Consider the following 5819-nt stretch of genomic DNA (forward strand, 5'->3'; position numbering starts at 1 on the left):
ATATCTTTTTTCCCATTGTATTATGTTTCGTTGACCATTATGATTATGAATTTTGATTATATGCCTCCCAAGGGAGCTTTTATTCACTTGTCTAGGATAGATGGTTTTGTTAATTGGTGAATTTGTTCGGTTACTGTTTTTATACTTACTGAACAGAGTTGAGATTAGACATACATCTAAAATCCTATCTATTGTATGAGCCAATAGCTAAGGCAAATTTATGAAAAAATGCCCAAGAGATGACATCGTGAAGAATTGTTCAAATCAATGTTCAGTAAAGGATTGTGCATGATATATAAGTCTAACCGTGTCAGTCAAAATCTATATAATGAGCTTTTAAGCATATATAAACTTCATTGTTTTTCTTGTAATTTCAACAATAGTTTCCATTAGAATACAGATTTATACATGATTTTGATACATATATTTCTGGCATTACAACTGCACTTGTAGCTCCTCATATCTTAGCCTTTTTCTTTATCATACTCTTAAAAAATTGTGTGACATCCATAATCTTGTCTTTCTAGCTTAAAGATTAATATTAAACTCATATGCAGCTGAAATAGTTCATTAAGATGCCGCACGTGTCTTTTTTACTAATATATATACCACTGCTTGCTTGTTTGCTCATTAGTTTGCCTATCAACATCTGATTGGATTTCTCTATTGTTGTAGATAACGTCGATGTAGTTGGACACATGTATTAGGGTTATGCAACGTTGGAGTTGCACTTGTCTTCCTCGCCTCCCCTGCAATCTTGTATGACTAAGCTTGTAATGTATATAAGAGGGAGACAGCGGATTCTAGTGTTTCAACCAGGGTTGTGTAATGCCAATTTCAACCCTTCCTTATCTTGTAGATGTTGTGTGTTTTTGGTAGATAGTTTTCATTTCATGTTATGTATGTGATTGCACATCCCAAGGCCATCATAGGCAAAAGGAGATTGAGAATAAGACTACCCTCACTGACACTGATCCAAGGGATTCTGGGGAGAAATCCCTCAGAAATTTTGTAGATCTCTTAGGGGAATTCGATAAAGTGGAATTCGCTAAATAGTTAAACCAATCAAAGGGGAATTCGCTAAAGTGGGACCACTTGGTAGCTTAGATTGATTACTTTGGATGTTTGTTTACATTTTACGCCTTTTCACCCTAAATTTTCTAAAACTAATGAAATTGGCATAGGAGACCGAGGTTTCTCGGGCGAGTGGGGTGCCTAATACCTACCATACTCGTAACTAGGCACAAACCCATCATTGTGGGGACATTTACCTGTGTTTTAGCACAGAGTCTCATGCAAGGTCATAGGCCCTTCATCCTAGGTGGCGACTCTTTCTTTTACTTCCCATCAGATTTTTGATCCGTGTGAGGAAATCGTCGATACGATACGATTCTATTTTGGGTTACTTGACCCCAGATTGGATGGTATCACACCATTGTTTAGATTGTGAGAGTGGCGCCGCTGATAGCCACACAGAGCTCCCACGTGGAGACTAAGGTCACAGCGGCGACATATAGTGGGCCTTCACAATCCTCTATTTGTCAGCCGCTCGCAGCCTTAGGGTCCCATACAATCAGCGGGCTTATACGAAAGGGGTCGAATTTCAACGGCCTTGTACTTTTTACTCAAATGCTTGAATGCGGAATTGCTCCAAATGAGATTACATTCATTTCTTATGTTAAAGCTCGTGCTAGTGTAGGTAATTTGGTACTGTGGAGGTATGTTTATGGGCATATACCCAAACCTAAACTGCAATTTGTTAACTGCATTGTTATTTTCTTTGTTTGTTTTTTTTTTTTAATGATAATTGCTCTCCTCTATTTTATCATTCTTGTTTTATGAAACTTTTGATTGATTATATACCATCCTTTTGTAATCTATGAACTCTCCATGAATGGATTTTGTGCAAATTTGAGTTAATTTCTGGGTCTTTGTGTTTAATATGCTATCTTTCCCCAAAAAATTTTGGTAAATTTTCAAGGACAAAATATGTGAGATGCTTGTAGGGATGACTTTTACCTGGAATCTGTTCAACTGAAGGAATGACCAATACGTAATCCATGGGCCCTTGTCAATTTATGTTGTTCTATATAGGTTCAAATTCTTCATTCAAACAATGTCAACTTGGCCTTTCTATTTATGTAAAAATCCTATTCACTAGCCTTTCCGCTTCCAATACTTTTTCTTTCATTACATTTTTTTTTCCATTTTTACTTAAAATAAGCAAAAGTAATGTGACAAGCATTAGGGGGTCATTGGTCTTCCTTTCATTACATTCTTTTAACAATGAGAGATGGAGGACATTAATCCCTTGATTTTTATTTTTTTTTACATTTTTACTCTTGATTCATCGCTTGATTTTTTAACATTTTACCCTTACTCTGTTACTTGTAGTGAATAATCAATTTTTTCAACCAAATGTGATTCTTGTTTAAATATAAAAAAAAATTATTCTTTTGTGTTATCATCTGCCAAACATGATAGAATCAAAATAAAAGGCAGAATTAATCAAAATTAAAATAAAGAAGCAGAATCAGAATAGCTGCTAAGCACATTAGAAAGGAAATAATAACTCTTACCACAGTTTTCTTCTTTCTTTAAGATGAACAGACCATAAATGCTAATTTAATAGGAAAGTTTTAGCGAGAAACTAAAATAAATACATCCAAACATGTCGTTAGTCTTTCCCAATCAGAATTTTTCATCATGAAATTGAAGCACATAGAAATTCCCTTTGGCTGGACCCATTCCTCAAAAATGAAAAGTAAGCTAAGCCCATGCAACCACTAAGAAGAAAATGAATTACCGGATTTTGGTTTTATTAGGCTATGATTATACTAACTAAAATGGAGACAGAGATGATTAAAATCAGAGATGAATAGGCCTAAAATGGAGACAAAGAAATAGCAAAAGGCGAAAAAAAAGCAAGATGCAGCTCTCTGTTATACTTAAGGGGTAACAATAAAAGAAATGAGGAATTCGCTAGCGTCCATGGCAGTAGGCATTTCGAGGACGGTCTGTTGCATCTGACAGCATCCACAGAGGCTCACTTTTTAGTATATTATGCCTTCATTCACGATGCTCAGATGCAACAGACCATCGGCAAAATGCCTTCTGCAATGGAGGCTAGCAAATCCCAAGAATTGAAAGAAAGTAAGGACATACCTTCTTTTTTTCCTATGTCACCTGCTCCATATAGCTAGTTAACCTGTATAACAGTATTTTTCAAAAAGTAGTCATAGGATGAACCAACCATCTGAACTATAGAGCTGCGTAAATATGCAGATCGTACAGCAACGATCATCCTATGGAAATCTTATTTTGGGAACAACTTCTTTTAAGTTGTGGCCCATTAGATGAACGGTTTGGATATGCAGTTCCTCCATAGATGATACGGACAGGATAACCCTATGTAAATGATTTTTTGGGCACAAGTTGTTTACGTTTAAAGAGGAAGCCATGGATAATCCCAACCCAGAGCTTCCTTAATATCCACAGCTTCTCTCTAAATCTTAAAAGAGGAAGGGAAATATCTACCTGTGACCTTGTCTATGAGAGGAGGTGGTCTAAACTCCATCGTACTCACGTGGAGAGCGTCTGGAATGAAAGGTAGAGAAGAAGACTAGATGTGGAACAGTGATATATAGATGAGAGAAATGACAAGGACAAATAGGTGGACAAATTAGAGAGAGATTACAGAGCCAAGATGAGAGTGCAGAAAGAGGAGTGAGAGCTAGTCCAAAGAAAAATTAGAGATGAGATTAGAAAAGTCAGAGAAATCAGAGGAAAAGCAGAGGGAGGAATGAAAAGGGAAGATGAAACAGAAGAGATTGTGTGAAGAGTTTTAGAGGGAAAATATTTATAGATGGATGTGGGTAGTTCGGTCTTTTCATATCGATAAATATTACCCCCGCTCGATCAATTGAATCAATGGTCACGATTGGTTTTTGCTAACCATGAAAGAGGAGGTTTAGAAGGTACATAGATTTGTACGGAGAAAGGGGCAGTTCATTTTTTATATGGAGGAATATTACCCACTGAATCAATGGTCAGGATTTGTCTTTGGAAACCATGGTATGAAGATTTTGTATGACTTGGCATTATTTGGCATTATTGAGGAGAGAGAAAGGTGGTTGGGATTTGGGCTTTTGTGAGAAACTTTATCTGTGAACAGAAATTGTTAATTACCGTTTGAGACAGGACGGGGAGAGAGATATAGGGGTCGATTTAAGATATTAGGGGGTGGATTTATCACTATCCTTAATTTATTTTTTTGAAAAGGGCAACAGATTATATATATATATATATGTAAAAACAGAACCGAGGTGGTCCTGAAGGAACAAAGATAATACAAAGATAGCAGTACAATAATTCAAGGAGGTAGATAGTCAAAGCACTCAAACGCGGCCCGAAAGACTCCTTTCTTGGCAAGGGAGTCTGCTTCCGCATTGGCTGATCTCCTGACATGGCGAAAAACTATTGAGGAGCCCTTAGCCCTGTCCTCTATTTCCTCTAAGAGAGGCAAAAATCGCCAAGGGGGAGAAGCGTTACCCGAAAGCCAGCGAATAACATTTAAGGAATCCCCTTCGACGATAATTTTGTCGCACTCTAGACGAGGCATCGAGAGAAGCCCGCTATGAACGGCTCGGACCTCTGCCTCGTTTGAGTCTGCCACTCCGATAGGTCCCGAGTAGACCCAGAGGACTTCCCCTTTGTGGTTTCTACATAACCCCCCTACTCCTGCCATTCCTGGATTGCCGATAGACGATCCGTCAAAGTTAAGTTTCAGGGATCCCGGAGGAGGAGGAATCCAGGAGGGGAGGATTTTCACTTTGGTAGCCGATTCCAAGCATATGATTGACCATCCTTCCCAGAGGTCGAAAGCTGAAACAAAACGAAACAGAGGAAGGCTTCGAGCCCAGGATATGACCGCAGCTATCAACTGAATATAAATCCAATAGGGAGATCTAGCCTTCCCTTCAAAGATACGAGCATTCCTCTCTTTCCACAAGAACCACCATGAGGCCAGGAGACACATCTTCCACAGCGTTCTGCCTTTCCTTTTCCAAGGAGTCCAGGCCCAACTCTGAATGAATTCAGCCATAGAGTTGGAGGGGACCCAACTGATTCCAAAACGAGAAAAAATAAGACCCCAAATATGGCGAGCAACCTTACAGTGTATGAAAAGGTGGTCAATGGATTCCCCAGCGGATAAACATAGAGGACAGTGATCTACCAACCACATTCCTCGTTTCCTCAAAAAATCCATAGTTTGAATGCGGCCCAAGCTAACCGACCACCCAAAGAAAGCAACTCTCGGAGGGCAAGATTGTCTCCAAAACGAGGAGGACACATGCTCCACTGAAGAAGGGATCAGATGGTTATAAAAAGATTTGACTGAAAATATCCCCGAAGGATTCCAAATCCAAATCCGACGATCTACGCCCGAAGACTTGATGAAGCAAGAATCCAATAAGGAGAGGAGGGCGTTGTAAGAGTTTAACTCCCTAACAAAGAAGTCTCTGCGAAACTTAAGAGACCAAGCCACCTTCCCATGTTCCCTTACAAAACATTCCGACACCCAGACCTCTTTCTGAGATGAAACGATGAATAAGTCAGGAAACATCACTTGAAGAGGATCGGCCGAACACCAAGGATCCTGCCAGAACCGAATCCGATCCCCCCTATATACTCTGAATCGGACGCCAGGAGCAAATAACGACTTCAACTTCAAGATGTCCCTCCAAGCCGTGAGACCTTTGAGTTTAAAATTATCAACAGAGTCCCAATGCCCATGATCTGAACCATACTTACTTCCA

The sequence above is a fragment of the Tasmannia lanceolata genome, unplaced genomic scaffold (genome assembly GCF_043159265.1).
Source record: "Tasmannia lanceolata isolate RefF3 unplaced genomic scaffold, GAP_Taslan_0.1 ptg000005l, whole genome shotgun sequence".
Taxonomy (NCBI): domain Eukaryota; kingdom Viridiplantae; phylum Streptophyta; class Magnoliopsida; order Canellales; family Winteraceae; genus Tasmannia; species Tasmannia lanceolata.